At 48.8% G+C, this 18,322-nt stretch overlaps 1 pseudogene; it reads right to left on the minus strand.

Annotated features, from left to right (window-relative positions):
- Positions 1-6,276: 6,276 nt before the first annotated feature.
- On the minus strand, positions 6,277-16,775 carry LOC139311677 (H-2 class II histocompatibility antigen, E-S beta chain-like; annotated as a pseudogene).
- Positions 16,776-18,322: the final 1,547 nt, after the last annotated feature.

An 18,322-nucleotide genomic window follows, 5' to 3' on the forward strand; every position in this document is an offset into this window, starting at 1 on the left:
CTTTTAATAAAGAACAGAAACCCCTGGAGAATTATTGGCCTCTTGTCTGAAGTATTTTCATGGAAGTAAAAATAATACTTTTGAGGAAGAAGAAATTATACGAATCACAATGAAATTTAGGCTCACTATTTTGGATTTATAATAAAAATGCATTCTGTTTATGTGGATAAAGCTTGTGAGAAGCTAAAGTAACAAACCATCCAGAGATAGGAAGGAAGGAGGGAAGGAGGGAGGGAGGAAAAGAGGAGGGGAGGATGGGCTTTGGAGTCTTTGGGCAGCTGATGAAGCTCCTTTCCCTGAAGGGAAAATCCCCCCAGAGACCCCCAAAAGGAGGGAGGAGGGAGGGAGGCCCTGAGAGGCCCACAAAAGAGACACACTCACAACACCAACACAATTGGCACTTGGGGCACTTTCGGAGGTTATGAAAAATCACTAGAGAAATGAATCAAAGTGGTGAAATTTCTATATTAAATATTATTGGAATAAGAATTATTTCAAGTACTGTGCCAGATGACAAGAATGTTGGGCTGTTTGTAGGGGAAAAATGAACTTTAAATATCATCCAGAAACCAATTATATAGCTGAATATTATTATCTCCATGAAAATATCCTGTTTCAGTAGGAAAAACATTTCCAAATGCATCTTATGTGGCAGGTGAAAATCCTCCTAGATTTGCAGGGAAGAATTTAGGAGTGAAAATGAGTTTTGCCTCCAGACTGAATATGTGGAGAGCAAAATCTCTGTTGGTTCCCCTAAAATATTCAATAATTCCCGGATGGAGCAAATGCTCTAAGAGGCTTTTCTAAAATCATTGATTTGCGCAATGCTTGGCCTCTGAAACCCGATCAGTCAATAAGATTTTTATTAGACAAAGAAATAAAATGAGAAAAAGAAATGTAGGCAACATTGAAGGAATCTGGAAGAGAGAATGGAAGAATCTGAGGCTTCAGGGCTGAATGGAGGCCCAATTTGTTCCTTCTGACCCCAAATTCAGTTTTAAGGTTTGTGGGTGTTTTTGGATTCTCCCCCCAAATCAGGAGCCTCCCCAGGAAGGAAGACGGAAGCGATCAGGATTCCTGTTATTGGGGGTGTCACAAGTAAATGCCTTATTCTCCATTATGTAAATAGTATATGAACGGGATATCAGGGGTTAATTTATTCTTCACTTCTTAATGTATTCATACTTCACCACTCCCATATCTAGCTCCACCCATTGTATATATAAGGAGCTGCACGCATCCCTTCCTTGCTTCTATCTGTGAATATTCAGTGAATATAGAATGCCTTATGTAAATAAAGAGAGATATATTTGAACTCTTAATTCTCAAATGATTTATTGAGTCTGATCCTGAAAATATCGCAACAGTGTCATCTGTGAACTTCAGTAGTTCAACAGATGAAGGGGGGGTCTCTGCTGGTTGGGGGGTCCGGGGTGACAGGCAAGCCTGGGCCAGACTAGATGGCCTCCACTCCCTCCTCCCTCAGAAGAAAGAGAGGAGGCCGGGGAGGCTCAGCAGGAGAAGCTCCATCCGTGATTCTTCTCACCCACCTGCCAGGTGGAGCCTCCGTCTTTCAAAGGTTGCAGGAAAAGCCAGAAATTCATCAGCTACAGAAAAGCCAAAATCCTTTTGCATCCCATAACTGGATTAACTCCTGAGTGCTCTGGGAGGAAAAAAGATGAGGAAGAAAATTAGAATATGAAATAAAATCTTTGGTGTAAATGTTTCTGAAGAATCTATAGGGGAAAACGGACCCCTTCCCTTTCAGTTTCCCTTCCCTCCCCATGAAGGCCTACACTGCAGGGGGGTGATTTATGGGAAGGTACCAGAGGGAGGAAGGGAGGCTCCGCCCCTTTCAGGGAGGAGAAGGCTGGGAGGGGCCAGATGACACCTCCCCATCTCCTCCCCTGGGATTTCGAAGGGGGGGGCCTGAGTTCAGCCATGGGGCTGCCAAGGGGGGCTCCAGGGAGAAGAGGGAAATTGTCCCTAATTGACTTAATTAGGGGCTTAATCAAAGGGGAGGCCTCCCTCCCTCCCTCCCTCCCTCCCTCCCTCCCTCCCTCCCTCCAGAGGTTTCCTATTGAGCAGGAGGAAGATGGGGCGGCCATGGGGGAGGCAGCAAAGGGGGGAGCCAGAAATGTCAGAAGGAAAAGGGGGGGGACAGGAAGGGCAATTTAGAGCCTCCCCCTCCCCCCCTTCCCTCCTGCAGCCTCCCAGAACCTGGAGGAAGTTTCCGTGCTTTGTGTGTGTCTGTTTTGGTGTTTGAGGGCACCTCATGGTGGAGTTTTGCGTAAGGAAAATCTGGCTGAAATTTCAAGGCTTTCCTTCGTCTGGAGCAATGAGGCCCTGCAGGGAGAGCTTGAGGGCAGTTCGATCTGTTTAGAAACCATTTTTTGTAAAGAAAATGGAAGAATTAAAGGGTTTTTAGAAACTGGGGTGGGGGAGGGGTTCAGGTGAGGGAGGAAGAGGAGAAACTCACCTGCAGGAGGTCGGATGGTGCAGGAGATGAGAAACTCCAAAAATAAAAGAGGATGTAGGTATATAGGTTAGAAATGCATATTTCAATTTTGCTCAGGCAGGGGTTGGACTGGATGACCTCCAAGGTCCCTCTCAACTCTGTTATTCTGGATCCCGTGTGTTGCATTTCCAGGTGTCAGAAAAATCCCCCAATACATTTCTCCACCCTGACCTCCACCTACCTAGGCAGGGTGGATCTCCCGGGGGTCAGACTTCCTGGCCCAACAAGACCTTCCTCCACCAGAGGACCCCCTTCCTCTCCAGCCCCACAGACGCCCCTTTCCTGCCCTTCAGGGTGAGGGTCAGGCATTGACCAAATCCCCCTCAGTCAATTGCGGAAGGCAGCTCTGCTTGCAACTGCTGAAATCCCGCCAGGAGGAGACCTTTGGCGCCATCAAACTCCCACCTCCGCCTCTCCCGGGTCCTCGGAAGGGCTCGATGGGCGGACACAAAGGCCAAATCCAGGCTGAAGAGCTGAACATCCCCCGGCCCCTCCGAGAACCATCCCCTCCAAAGGACCCCTCGGAGGCTCCTCTGCCTGGAGACGGATGACGCTCCCAAAGCTCCATTTTTCATTGGGTGAATCCGATGTTTGACTTTCTGGAAGTCAGAAATAGAATTCTGCAGAGCTGCTGTTCCCTCCTCTTGATTTCCCCTCCCCCCTCTCCATCCTCACTTCCCCCTTGCTTTCCCCCTCCCCCTCCCTCTCTTCACTCCCCCTAACTCTCCTCCCTCACTTCCTCCCCACTTCCTCCCACCCCCCCCCCCCGTTTTCTGTCCTGCTCTGCGTCGGCAGCCTTTACTCCCTCCTGACGCAGGACTGGGGGTCAGGTTTCCTCATGCACCTGAGACATGGGGGGGAGGGCTCCCAGGGGAGGAGTGTAAAGAGGGGCTTAGAGACCCCCAATTTCCTTCCTTGCACCCTGAGCCTCGGGAAGGTGGGAAAGGCTAACAGGCTACTGTATTTAGAGATGGGGCAAGGACCAAGGAAGGTGAGACACCCTCCCCCCCCATTGGCCCTCTTTAGGGTTTCCCCTCCACTATAGCCTTGTCCCCTCTCTCTGGACAAGGGGAATTGGGTTCCCTCGAGATCTTCCAAACGGCAGGAACTGAGAAAGGGGGGAGGGGGAGGAGAGTTCAGGGGAGATCAGGCAAGGCTGAGAGAGGAATGGGAAGTGAATCTTTTGAGGGAGGGGAGTTCGAGGTGGGCCTGAAGCTTCTCCCTCCTTGTCTTGGGGGAGTTTCAGCCTATACAGCAGCCCAGAGGCTTCCTGGTGGTCTCCCATCCTCAGGCTCACCAGGCCCATCTCTCTCAGCTGGGTGAGGGCATCGGAGGCTGGGCAGCTGCCAGCTGTTGAGGGCTGAGGATCAAATACCAGCTAATGGTTGGAGATGCCAGACCTGGTCAGGGCTCAGAGCCCCCACCCTCTCCCAGCTGCAGCCTCAGCCGGCCAGAACTGGGTCCCCTCCTGCAGCTGAAGGAGGCAGCAGAGTCCGAACCTGCCCCACAATTGTGTGTTTGGACACAGCCAGTCACACAAAATTGGCCCCAGATCCAGAGAGACTCTGGTGGGATCCCATCGCTCTCCTGATCAAAGCAGAACTTCTGGGCTCTTTTCAGGTTTCCCCTCCCCCACAAGACTTTGATTTTTCTCTTGAGTTCTTCCTGACATCACACACACACACACACACACACACAGAGCAGCCCTTCCTTCTCCAGCCCCCAAGAGCTGCAGAGGAATTTGGGCTTCGCTTCCCCAGCCTGAAGCTTTGGGCTCCTCCGAAGCGGAACTGAGGACCTGGCCAGGATCCAGCAGGCAACAAGCCTCCATTCTCCCTCAGGGACTCTCCTCCTCCTCCTCCTCCGCCCCATGGCTGAGTCTGCAGGTGGGGCAGCCCCTTGGTCCTCTGCCCCATTGGAAGTGGCTGAAGGGGCCCTTCCCCCCACAACCTCATTATAGCTCTCTGGTCCTTTCTCCCTCAGTTAAAGCCCATTGAAGAAAGGAGTCCTTGACTTATAACGGTTCACTTAGTGACTGTTCAAAGTTACAATGGCTCTTCGCCCAATATTCCTTCTTTTTAAAACATTTTTTAATACTTTCTTGTAAATACCTGTTTTGATTTTTGTTGTATGTGACCCAGAGTCACTTGTTGTGAGATGGATGGCTACATAAATTTGATAGAGAGATAGATAGATAGATAGATAGATAGATAGATAGATAGATAGATAGATAAACAGACAGACATATATAAATAGGTGATAGATACTGCAGATACATAGGTGATATAGATAGATAGATACTGTAACTAGGTAGATAGACAGACAGACAGACAGACATATACTGTCGATGGATGAATGGATAGATAACTCCAACCCTTATATTTTGAATATAAGCAGAGACAGTAGAAGCTTATTCGTTCACATCAGTGTCTTGTCCATTCATTGCAGCCTCTTTAAATACGTTCCAATTTCTGCCCTTGAAGGAATCTCCTCGTAGAGCCTCCATGGCTTCTGCCGGCCACAGTCTCCCTAGTTCTCTCCTGGGTCCTCCCTGATGAACCTTAAAGGCTTCTCTGCTGACCGGAGCCTCCCAGAGAGAGGATCGGAGGGGCCAGGAGGGGGAGGGGGAGGGGCGGCCTCAAAGGCTCCCTGGGGGTTGGAGAAGGCCCCGTCCAGGGTCTCCCCTCCCCTGGTGGCAAAGGCCCCGTATGGGGGGAAAGGAGGGGGGGCTGCTTTCAAGGCGGCCTCTGGTCTGCTGGGTTTCCCAGGAGCCTCTTTCCTCTTCCACCAGGCGCAGAACCTGCCTCCCAGGTGAGGCCAGGGGAGTCCAAGCCCCCCATGACTCTTGGGGGGAGCTTCCTACGGGCCTCAGCTAAGGTTGGGAGGCTCAGAATATTCCCCCATCCCTCTTTCCCTCCCTTTTATGTCAACCCAAATGCATTGAAGGAGGTTTTTGTCTTTCTTCTGTTGAGTTCTGTTGGTTATTTCTTATAATTATTGTTCCTGTGGTGGCCCCAAGACCCCAGATGAGGAAGGGGAGGGGGAAATTCTGCCTCGGTGGTTGAGGCCACTGGAGTCCTGCAGAGTCAGTCTGGATGACCTCTGGAGGGGACAAGGCTCAGTTGGAGGGCAGTCTAGGGGCATCTAGAGGTGCTGGGGAGAAGGGAGGGGTCTTCCACTCAGGGCTGCCCCATTGAACTCCCCCCCTTTTTCCCACAGAGCAGGTCTTCCCCTCCGTGGCAATGTCTTCTGCACCAGGAACGGCTTCAGATGGATTCCTTGGAGGTCATCTAGTCCAACCCCCTTCTTGGGCCTACACCATTTATACCATCAAGCAGGAGACTCTATACCATTGGAATCTGAGCCCCAAAGAGGGAGGGAGCCATTGGGTGCCCAAATGGGGCAGGACCCTCCAGTTGTGAAGGAGAGAAATGGCTGAAATGGCTGGGTGAATGTAGGGGAGTCTCGGGTGCCCCCCCCAATGGCTCCCCACAAATGCTCAGGGAGGACCGTGCCTGCTGCCCTTCTGCTCCTCCAAAGGGGGCTTGAGGGGAAGCAGAGCAAGGGGGCCTCTGAGCAGAAAGGGGGGTCCTGCCCCTTTGCCTCCCTGGATCTGCCCACCCTCCTCCTGAACCAGTTCTGGCTTCGGACCAAAAGTAGCCTGGATGGTGGATCCAGAGGCAGCGGAGGGAGGAGCCTCCTGCGGGGGCAGCAAAAAGGAAGAGGAGGAAGAGGAAGAGGAAGGGAGGATTCCAGGGTTTTCTTACATCTGAAGTTTATTCTTTTATAGCAAAGCGAAGGGAAGGGAAGTGAGTGGGAGGAAGAATAATGTAGATGAAGCTGCTGTGGGTTCAAAGCCAGGAGAGTTGAGGGGTCTAGAGTGACAGGTCCACCTAGCATCCCTGGGGACAGTCTAGATGGTCTCCACCCCTCCCTCACAAGAAAGGGAGGCCCTGAAAGGAAGCTGGGGTGTATATGTGTGTCTCAGCAGGAGAAGGTCCAGGCTGCCATTCTCCTCCTCCCCCCAAACTGCCACCTTCAGCCTCCATTTCTCACAGGTTGCAAACAGGACAAAGAGTCATCAGTGACTAAAGAAAAAATACGCTTTTGCATCGGAGAGCAGGATTAATTCATGAGTGCTGTAGAAAAAGAGATGGGGAAGAAAATCAGAATATAAAGAGACACTTTTACCGTAAATAACATATTCTTCTTCCCTTTCATCCCCCACCCCCAAGGCAGACCCACACTGCAGGGGGGTGGTTGACAGGCAGGGACACATAGAGGGAGAATCCGCCCATTTCAGGGAGGAAAAGGCTGGGATGCTTCATATGAAGAGAGAAGACGGGGCTACGATGGGGGTGGCAGCAAAGGGGGGAGCCTGGGCTCACTTGGCCAGAAATTGTGGGAATCCTCACAAGGAGAAGGGGGGTCAGGAAGAAGAGCCTGTCCAGGTTCCAACTGATGAACCCAAAGGAGTCTGTATGGGGTGCCAAGAAGGATCCTCTCGGACCGGAGGGTGGGGTGCAGTTCAGGGCGAAGTTTTGGAGGGAGTTCATTAACTTGATAGGTTCATCTCAAGGACTGAGCTCCACCTCCCACCCGAGGGCGAACGGAGGTAGAGAACGAGCTAATGCAATGATAGAACAATACCTGAGATGCTATGTTCATTATCAGCAATTTAGCTGGGCAGCTCTCCTGCCATTTGCTGAAGTGGCCTACAATACCGCAGTGCATAGTAGCATAGGGGTCACCTGGATACCCTCGGGAACCCCCCTCCACAGTGACCCTAACAGAATGGGTGGGGTGCTTACAAAATCCGTGGGGGAATCTAAACCTGGGGTGCTCCCTCCCCAAGGGAGGAATGGGAAGGAATGGCCCCCACCTTCCCTTCCCTTTTGCAATTTCCCAAAACTTGGAAAAATTTTGGGCAAGATTTTAGCATTTGTGTGTGTTTTGTTTTTGATTGCAATACTTTTTCAGAGTTCTTTAAGGAAAAGCTGCCAAAAATCAAAAATCTGCTGTATTTACAGCAAGGAGATATTGTCCAGGTATGTTTTTTTAAAGGAACAATTAAGGAAATTTAAAAACCACCAATAACTTGTAGGAGGGGTTCAGATAAGGGGGAAGAGGAGAAACTCACCTGCAGGAGGTTGGATGGGAATTGCTGGAAGGAGAAAAAGACCCAATCAGAAACCTTCATGGGCTGGAGGACTGGTGGGGTGTCCCTATCCCCTTTGATAGCCCATAATAGTTTGCAGGATCTTCACTTAATAACCGCTTGGCGAACAGTAGTTCCCACAAATATTCCTCCAGGGGCCCCTCTTGGCCACCTGCTAAGCTTGAGGAGAGGCCTCCCCTAGAGGGTCCCCTCCCCACAACCTCCCCTCCAGCCCCCCAGACTCACCTTTCTTGCTCTTCAGGTAGGAGAAGAGCCCCACAGCCAGGAAGGCCACTCCTATCACGGCCCCCATGATCCCCGTCCAGAGTTTGCTCCTGGCAGAGCTGGAGGAACGGGGCTCTGGGGAAGGAGAAGGAGCCTCACCTGAGCAGGAGGATCAGGCCCACCTTCCCCCAGGAGGGTCCATTCTGGTTCCCCCCAAAGGGAGGGTCTCTCCCCCTTCTCAGGGCAGGATGGGGTCCACAGACCAGGAGGGGAGGGAGGGGCTTACCCCACTGGACAGTGATGGGGGCCTCCAGGCTGGCATGCTCCACCTTGCAAGTGTAGACATCCCCCCGTTGGGGCTGGGTCTCCAGCATCACCTGGAGCTGGTAGGTCCAGTCTCCGTTCTGGAGCTCCTCCCCAAAGGCCACGCCCTCCTCCTCCGGCCGCCCGTTCTTCAGCCACTGGACCTCGATCTCCACGGGGTAAAAGCCGGTCGCGATGCAGAGGAGGATGGTGTTGGGGGAAGAGGGCTCCATCTTGGTGGGGGAGATGGTGACGGTGGGCTTGGCTGGAGGGAAGGAGGAGAAGGAGGGACATGAGAGACACAACAGGAAAGAAAGACGCAGAAGATGGATAGAACAGACGCAGCACGAGTCGGATGATTCTTGGGATCTCGTTGAAAATGAAACCAGATTTTTTTTTTTTTATTGCAAAAGTTTTACAATTACATTTTCACCCCTTTTTTCACCCCCCCACCACCCTCCCCAAACTTCCCATCCTCCCTATGAAACCAGATTTTTAATTAAGTCTAATACCACAACATTTGTTTGTTTGTTTGTTTGCTTAGTAAATTTAGTTATTTATTAAATTTATTTGCCAAAGTGGCCACAACTAACCCAAAGTCTTACAGACACTCTCCTAGCCGTGACTGCCCCCTGCTCTCCGGGAGTCCAGGAGAATCTCCAGAATTGCCAACTGGGTCTCTGGGACAATGCAGCTCCACCCAGAAGGAAGTTGGCTAAAGTCTCGTATCTTGGGGCTCCCAACACCCAAAGCCCTTTGATCTTTCCAGGGTTCAGCCGAAGCCCCTAATCCCCCATTCAGCCCCTCCCCCCACAGCCTCCAGGACCCTCGAGGGGGCAGCCTCAGCATCTCCTGGGTCCCCAGAGGTGGAGATGAAACCTTATCACATCAGCAGACGGAGGAGACCTCCAGCCCTGGTGACGGATGGCCTCACCCAGCGGCTTCATGCGGAGGTTAGCCAACTGAAAGAAAGAAAAAGAAAGAGAGAGAGAGAAAGAGAAGAGAAGAGAAGATCTTTGTCCCATTTTTCTTTGGTGTTTCAATCACTTTTCAAAAAGTTTTATTTGGAGGGAGAAAATTTCTCCTTCCACTTTCCCTTTTCTCCCTTTAGGATCCACAAGATGCAGAAATAAACAAAAAAATCAGCAGAAGATTTCAGGGGGAAAAAGTGCAAAATGTGATGTGGCTTCAAAACCCCCAAATTTTAGGCAGCCTCAACAGAAAGAGGCATTTTGAAGGAAAGGGCAAAGGAGCCCAATGGGGGGGGGCAGCCCTTTGCTCCCCATAACTGCCAGAATCCCCTGAAGGAAAAGTTTCTCCTCCCATTGAAGATGAGAGACCCTGAATCCCCCTTTCAGAGCAGGAAGGACAGAAAAGGTTTGGGGGATCTCATGATCTCTCTCAAGGATATATTTGTTTCAGGTCACCCCAATTAAAATAGATAAACCGTTTTTTGAAAAGCTGAACAAAATAACATCTAAATTTATATGGCAAGGGAAAAGGCCATGAATAAAATTTAAGCTGCTTCAGGATACAAAAGATAGAGGAGGAGCTGCACTCCCTGACTGGGAGATATACTACCAAGCAGCAGTACTATCGTGGGTCAAAGATTGGATAGAATTAAAGGACTCTAGAACTTTAACAATTGAGGGACACGAACTTCAAACTGGCTGGCACTCCTTTATGTGGGATGAGAAATACAAAACACATTCATATTTTAAAAGACACACAATAAGGAACTCATTATTACAAATTTGGCTTAAAATTAAAAAACAACATTATATGAAGATACCAAATTGGCTAGCACCGGCTGAATCAATTAGGCACCCAAATTTAACAGATAAGACAAAAATAATTAGATATAAAGATATAATTGACTATCAAGGCAAACTAAAGACAAAACAACAATTGGAGACAGACTTACACAGAGGAATAGACTGGTGGACTTACACTCAAATACAATCCAAATATAGAGAACATATAAAAACATATGAAATTTACAATCAAAAACAAGAAATAGATAAAATTATATTAGATTCAGAAAATAAATTAATTAGTAGAATTTATAAATTTCTCCTACGCTATAAATTGGAAGAAGAGACAGTCAAAGAAACGATGATCAAGTGGGCTCAAAATATCAAACACACAATACCTTTGGAAAAATGGGAAAAGTTCTGGCAGGTAAACCTAAATTTAAGGAAAGCAACGGCGTACAAGGAAAACCAACTGAAAATCTTTTATCGGTGGCATAAATACAACCTAAAAATAGCCCGATTTGTTGGAAGTGCAAAAAGGCACAAGGGACTTTCTATCATTTATGGTGGACGTGCCCAGTAGCAAAGAAATTTTGGTCTAACATCAAAAAATGGTTGGAACAAATAACAAAAACACAGATTGAAAAAGAACCAGAAACATTTTTATTAGGAATCTTTAACAAATCATACCCTAAAGATATCAAATATCTCACAATTCACTTATTAACTGCTGCAAGAATAACCTACGCAAGAAATTGGAAGCAAGAAAAAATACCAAGTGAAACAGAAGTAATAGGGAAAATTTTAGAATGCGCTGAAATGGATAGGTTAACCAAAGAATTACAAGAAAGGGAAGAATCAGACTATTATAAAATATGGAATAATTGGTACAATTGGTTAAAAATCAGAAATATACAAAAAATATAGGGGAAATATTACCGATTTAAATATATATATATAATAAAAAATATTATTAGATTAAGGAGAGGTGAAGGAATATATCATAAGTGCCGTCAGCCAAACAATGCCAACTGGCGGCCCCCAGGGGGAGAGCCTTCTCTGTGGGGGCACCTACTATCTGGAACGAGCTCCCCCCAGAGATCCCGGATCTGCGCACCTTCCGCCGCACCTTCTTTAAAGACCTTACTATTTCACCAGGCGGGCCTGGCTTAATTTTCTCCCTCTTTTATAAAAGTTTTTTAATTTTTAAATATCTTTTAGTATTTTATACATTCAATTTTAAATTGGTTTTAAAAGTTTGGGGTTTTAAATTTGTCGGGGCCAAAATTATTTAATTTGATTTTATTCTACTTTTAAATTTTGTATGGTATGTGTTTTTATTATTTGGCTGTGCACCGCCCTGAGTCCTTCGGGAGTAGGCGGTATAGAAATCAAATCAAATAAATAAATAAATAAAAATAAGTAGAATTGTAGAACGTCACTCTGAAAAAATGCTTAAGAAGAAATTACACTCTTTTTGTGTATATGTTGTATAAATGTTTGTTGTGTATATGTTATGTATGTCTTTTTTAATATCTATATTCAATAAAAACTACTTAAAAAAACAAAACAAAGGGAGACCCACCCAGCCGGCCTCCTTCCCAGCCGCAGGGACCGGCCATTCCTGGGGAAGGAGGTGGGGAGGGGTCCCTCTGACTCCCAGAGGGAAGCTTCTGCCCTGGATGAGGGGGGCAGGGAGTGGGGAAGGGATCCAGAGGGGATCTGGGATCTTGATCTCCTCCTTCAGCAAATGCTCCAACTGGCACAACTCTTGCATGGATTAATGGGGGGGGGGTTAGTCTGGATGAGCCCCCCAAGAGAGTTGACAATAGATCCATTCCAGCCCAGAGTCCTTTGCTAACCATTTTTTTTTCTCTTGAGGGATTTTCTTATTAACAGTAAATTCTATGATGCTTAAGAAGAACCCATTTTTAAATGGTTCTTTGTAATTCCAATCTGGGATCTGGTCAGGTTTCCATGCAGACAAATAGCAGCATTTCAGGTGTGAGTTTTTTTTATTTTCCAGGAAAATCCCATTTGCCTCTTGGGACATTAAAGGCCTTTGTGGAATTGCTAAAAGAAGGCAGAGGCTTTACAAACTGAAAATGGCCTTTTTTTTTTCAACAGGAAATGCAAATTTTGGATGAGAAAAAGACTTTTAGCAAGAAAATGGAAGGATCAGATATTAAATCTGTGGAAATTCAAAAGCTGCAATTTGGTATTTTTCCATGTTTATTTTTATAGCCCATCCCAAACCTCCTTATTTACAATACTGTAGTGTGAAGATTTTGGGGTTCCAATTTGGCCAGATGGGAGTTGCTGGAGATTTTAATTGGATCAGAAAAAGGTATTTTTTTTTCCTTTTAAGTGCCTCCCAAGGGACACAACTTTCTCCCTCGGCCCTTCCAGGAATCCAATTTAATAGACAAATAGAGACCTCTTGATTTAAAACAGCAGGAGGACAAAGTACATTTTATCTGCCCCACATCATGTCATTCAAGATTTCTTTTTGATATCAAGCTTGATGCCTAATGTAGTAAAATAGGAGACAGATATAAATCAGAGTTTCTTGTAAAAATCAAATCCAGAAAGCACCCACAGGCAGACTGATTCAGCAGGATTCATTAAGTTCTTTATATACATATATATAATTTTTGGGAGAGTTCAGGGAAGATTGAGAGCCTCTCTTGGTGGCCAGAGAAAAGTCAGCTCAGAAGTATAAAAAAAAAAATAAAGAGAAAATTTCCCCAAAGAGACTCAAGAAACATCCTGTGATTTCAGGTCTCCTCAACTGGAGCCTGACCAACAATTGGCTCTAAATACACAGAATTTAATAAATATTCCTGTTCTTTTAATAAAGAACAGGAACAGCTGGAGAATTATTGGACTCTTGTCTGAAGTATTTTCATGGAAGTAAAAATGATGATGAAATTATATGAATCACAATGAAATTCAGGATCACCGTTTTGGATTTATGATAAAAATGCATTCTGTTTATGTGGATAAATCTTAGCAGCTAAAGCAACAAACCATCCAGAGATTTTGGTCCTGTCCCTGAACCAGGTAGGGAGGAAGGAAGGAGGGGAGCATGGGCTTTGGAGTCTTTGGGCAGCTGATGAAGCTCCTTTCCCTGAAGGGAAAATCCCCCCAGAGACCCCCAAAAGGAGGGAGGAGGGAGGGAGGCCCTGAGAGAAACACAAAAGAGACACACTCACAACACCAACACAATTGGCACTTGGGGCACTTTCGGAGGTTATGAAAAATCACTAGATAAATTAATAAAAGTGAAAGTGAAATCTCTCTGTTAAATATTATTGGAATGAGAATTATTTCAAATATTATACCAGATGACAAGAATGTTGGGCTGTTTGTAGGGGGAAAATAAACTTTAAACATCGTCCAGAAACAAATTATATAGCTGAATATTATTATCTCCATGAAAATATCCTATAAAAATATTTTTATTAGACAAAGAAATAAAAGGAGAAAAGGAAATGTAGGCAACATTGAAGGAATCTGGAAGAGAGAAGGAAAGAATCTGAGGCTTCAGGGCTGAATGGAGGCCCAATTTGTTCCTTATGACCCCAAATTCAGTTTTAAGGTTTGTGGGTGTTTTTGGACTCTCCCCCCCAAATCAGGAGCCTCCCCAGGAAGGAAGACGGAAGAGATCAGGGTTCCTCTTATTGGGGTTTTTACATCTCGGTTTAAGCATTGAATCATGATGACAAATTTTTAAGCTGCTTTTGTTACTCATTTCTTTCTTTATTGGATTGAAAAGCTGCTGGACTGGAAATGACTCTGAATGAATAAAGATGAAAAAAAAGCAGAAGATCCATAGAAAGGGGTCGACAGGTGAAAAAGCATCCACTAATTCTTTTTTTTTATTTTGGGTAAAATGAAACCCACATTTTTTTATCCCAAAGTGCCAAAAGCAGCATTTCTGGAGCAGAGGAAGAGAGGGAGGGGCTTCTGGGTGGGAAGAGGGAGGGAGACGGGAGGTTCCTGAATAGGATAAAAGTGAATCAGGGATAGAGAGAAATATATATGTAGATACAGGGAGTCCTCGACTTAGGACCACAATCGAGCCCAAGATTTCTGTTGCTAAGTGAGATGTTTGTTCAATAAATTTTGCCTCATGTTACGACCTTTCTTGCCACAGTCATGAAGTGAATCACTGCAGTTGTTAAATGAGTAACAGGGTTGTTAAGTGAATCCGGCTTCCCACAGACTTTAGTTTAGTTTAGTTTAGTTTAGTTTATTGGATTTATATACTGCCCTACTTCCCGGGCGGTGAACAGCCACAAAATAAAACACATAAATACAAAAATTTAAAAGCAGAATAAAACCGAATTAAACAATTTGGCCCAAGAACAGATTTAAAACACGCCAGTAATTTAAAACAGATTAAGATTTACATTAAAAAGAAAAAAGGGGGGAAAAGATTAGGCCAGGCCAGCTTGATGGAATAAAAAGGTCTTGAGAGCGCGACGGAAGGTGCGTAGATCCGGGATCCTCCGTATCTCCGGGGGGATCTCGTTCCAGATAGTAGGTGCCCCCACAGAAAAGGCCCTCCCCCTGGGGGCCGCCAGTCGACACTGTTTGGCCGACGACTTTGCTTATCGGAAGGTCGCAAAAGGGGATCAAGTGAACCTGGGACGGTGTGACTGTCACAAGTACGAGTCCGATGCCAAGCATCTGGATTTGGATCACGTGACCCTGGGGAGGCTGCAACGGTCGTAAGTGTGAAAAACAGTCATACATCATTTGTTTCCACTGCTGTTGTAACGTTCAACGGTCACTAAACGAACTGTTGTTAAGTGGAGGACTGCCAGTATTGAGCAGGAGAGAGAGAGAGAGACCTGGCTGGATTCCCCTCCCCCACCCCCACCCCAAAAAAACCTTATCTGGATGGATTTTCTTGTGGGGGGGGGGGAATGGATCAAAGGGATCCCAGATTCCAGGCAGGAGGAGAGTTTGGATCCTGGGAAGAAGATTTTGTCAATCTGAAAGTGCAGAATAAATCAATAAATGAGGAGCAAAACCTCCATCCGGGAGGATCCCAAGGAAAGGAAAGGAAAGGAAAGGAAAGGGGGGTCCTGGCATCCCCCTCCCAGGGAAGAGCCCCCCCCCAGAGTCACCTCTCCGGCCAATCAGGCGCTCCTCCCTCTTGGCCGCCTGGTAGCTGTACACCCCGTAGTTGTGCCGGCAGAAGGAATCCACAGCGGTCTTTTGGTACTGCAGGAGGCGCTCATCCCTGTTCCACCTGTCCACATCGGGCTGAGACAACGGAGTGACGGCCACGTATTTCCCGAGGTCGCTGTCGAAGCGGTCGATCTCCTGCCGGTCATAGATGCCCGTCTCCAGGTATCTCACCCGCTGCGTCCCGTTGAGGAAGCGGCACTCGGACTTCACCTGGAGCAGGAAATGGGCTGGGGGGGAGGAGGAAAGCCGTCAGGAGGGACTCCAGGGCCCATCGTTCCCAGCCGCTGGGAGAGGAGGGGGGATCTACTCGGGAGGGGGGAGTTGCGGGGGACCTTCCTTGGAGAGACTGGCGGAGGACGCCCCCTGGAGGAGGGAAGGGGAACTCTCTCAGTCCCAGAGAGGAAGGGAGGCTTCCTGGGGGGTCTGGAGGGGGGAGGGGAGGAAAAAGGGGGAGGGGTGGGAAAAGGCAGGCAGAAGCTCAACCGGTCCAGCGATCCCATTCAGTCTCTGCAGGGAAGGTTGGATCTCAAGGGGCAGGAAGGATGGGGGGAGGGGCTGGAGGGAAAGTAGCTTCCATCCCCCCCCACTCTCTTCCTTTGGGAGGGGATCTGGGGAGGGGCCACAATGAGGACATCTAGACCTACCCTCCTGGGGTCTCCCTGCCGTTCAAGCCCCACCTTCCCTTCCTCTCTCCTCCCTTTTCTCCTTCCCCCCAATCTTCAGCCCAGCTCCCTCCCTTTGGGGGGCTGTGGAGGATCACCCCTCTTTCCTCTCCCCCTCCCCAAAAAGACCCTGCAGTGCAGCCCCCCCGAAGAGCCTCTCAAAGGGAGGGTCTCCCGCCCCCTCCTCCTCCCTCCCTTCCCCCTCCCCTCCAGGGGGATTATGGGGGTTCTTGGTCTCCTCCCCCAATTCAGGGGCTCCCCAGAAGGGCCGGAAGCCCCCTCTTGCCTGACCTCCAAAGCCTCCAATCTGAGATTCAGGAGAAAAACGGAACTTTCTGAAGAAGCCCAAAGACTTTTGCTCAAATGCCTCTTTTCCCTTCTGGGGCTTCAGGGCTGAAAATGCCTCAGTTTCCCTCTTTCGCTTTCGCTTTTCCTCCCCTTCCTCTTTCAATGCAGCCCCCTCCCACCCAGGCACAGGAGAGGCTGCGACCCCCACCTGGCTACATGGGGGAAGGGTTAGGATTAGGGTCCCTCCCCGTCCTCCGGGGGGGGGGGTAATATGGGGAAGAAGAGGGAGGAGACCACTCAGAGATCGAGGCTGGTGGAGGCTCTGGGGATCCATCGGATTCCTTCCTCCCTCCGTGGGTCCTTCCCAGCCCCCTCCTCCCCCGCCCAGCCCCCTCCTTACCGGGGGTCTCCTCCCCCCCTTCGCTTCCGGGGATCCGGGCCAGCGCCCCCAGCAGCAGCATCAGGGGGACCCCAAGGAAAGCCATGGAGGCTCCCCACAAGCGCCCCCAAAGAGAGAGGGGAGAAAGACGTGGAGGCTCCCAGCCCCAGAGGAGGAATCGGAGGGTCTGGATTGGGGGTGGGAGGCGTTTTCCTCGAATTTCGGAATTGGGAGTGTCCAGAAAGAGCAGGAGGACCAATGGGAATTCTCCCTTCTGCAGCGTCATCGGTCTCCGGGCAGAGCCTCCCTCGACTTCGCCCGATGCAGGAGATAGTTCGGCGCAGAGAAGAAACTTAAGTCGGTTATTCAGGCCCCTTTTCACTCCTCAATAATATGCTGTGTTTTAAGTTCTGTTTTCAAGCCAATTGCAGCAAGAAATGAAAAGGGACCCTGAAAGATGGAGAAAAGATTCCTAGTGGGGATAATCAGTTGCAGTTTCCTGTCCTGCCCCAAAACATCCCCAGAGCCCCCCTAAGACCCCCTCAAAGGGAGGGTCTCCCGCCCCCTTCACTAAAGGGAGAGTTTGGGGGAGTTAATTTCCGAGGAGCAACTCAGACCCCCAAATACCCTTCTCTCAAAGCCCCCCCTCCCCCCACCCTCCAGGTCCTGCTTGAGGAATTGGGGATTATGGGGTGGGGGAGGGGTTTCTTGGTCTTCTCCCCAAATTCTCCCCCGAAGAAGCTCCACTCTTGCTTGACCTTCAAAGCCTTTGAGATTCAGAAGAAAAAGTGAAACTTCTTTTTCTTATACTTTTGGTGGCATTTGTGGATTCAGGTCTGAAAGTGCCTCAGTTTCCCTCTTTCGCTTTCCCTCCCCTTCCTCTTTTAGCGGAAGAAACTTTGGGGGCTCCAAACTGATTCAGGCTTGGAAACTTCACCTCTCTTGCCCTCTACCCCTTTCCCAAAGTCTCTCCTGGGGTCTCAGCCCCCCTTTTCCCCTCTTCACCCCCCAGCATCCGTGGGTCCCTCCCAGCCCCCTCCTTACCCAGCATCTCCTTCCCCCCTTCGCTTCCAGGGATCCCTAACAGCGCCACCCACATCAACAGCTGGAGGAGCCCACATGGATGCTGCCCCACAACGACCCCCCCCCCAAGAATGGGGAGACCTAGACGTTTCCAGCCCCAGAAGCGGAACTGGTGGGTCTGGACTGGGTGGCAGATCAAAGAGTTTGGGGGGAGAAGGTTCGTTCTCTCGACTTGTGGGTCGCTTTCCGAAGGTTTCGTTCCCAGGCTGGGTCCCATCATCTTCAGTGGAGTGGAGGGGAAAGGGTTAAAAAGGAGCTTCCTTCTCTGAGTCAGCCTGGAGAGTAGCCGGAAGAAGCAGAACCAATCAGAATTCCCCCTTATGCAGTGTCATCGGTCTCTGGGCAGGGTCTCTCTTGATTTCCCCCACTGGAGGAGACAGTTCGAAGCAGAGACCAAAGTGGAGAACCCAGAATTACAGAGTTGGGAGGGGCCTCGGAGGTCTTCTAGTCCAACCCCCTGTTCGGGCAGGAGACCCTAGGCCAATCCGACCAAATGGGCAAGAACACAGAGTTGTAGTTGATTGGTTGGAGAGTGTGGGCTCCTGTATGAGGTAATCTGCACTGTGATTGAGTGCTGGGTGCAGAGTCAGTCTGGATGACCTCTGGAGAGGGCGAGGCTCAGTTGGAGGGCTGTCTAGGGGCATCTAGAGGTGATGGGGAGAAGGGAGGGGTCTTCCACTTAGGGCTGCCCCATTGAACTCCCCCCCTTTTTCCCAGAGACCAGATCTTCCCCTCCGTGGCAATGTCTTC

The sequence above is a fragment of the Pituophis catenifer genome, unplaced genomic scaffold (assembly GCF_029215685.1).
Source record: "Pituophis catenifer annectens isolate HBS135680 unplaced genomic scaffold, rPitCat1.0.hap2 SCAF_2, whole genome shotgun sequence".
Lineage (NCBI taxonomy): Eukaryota > Metazoa > Chordata > Lepidosauria > Squamata > Colubridae > Pituophis > Pituophis catenifer.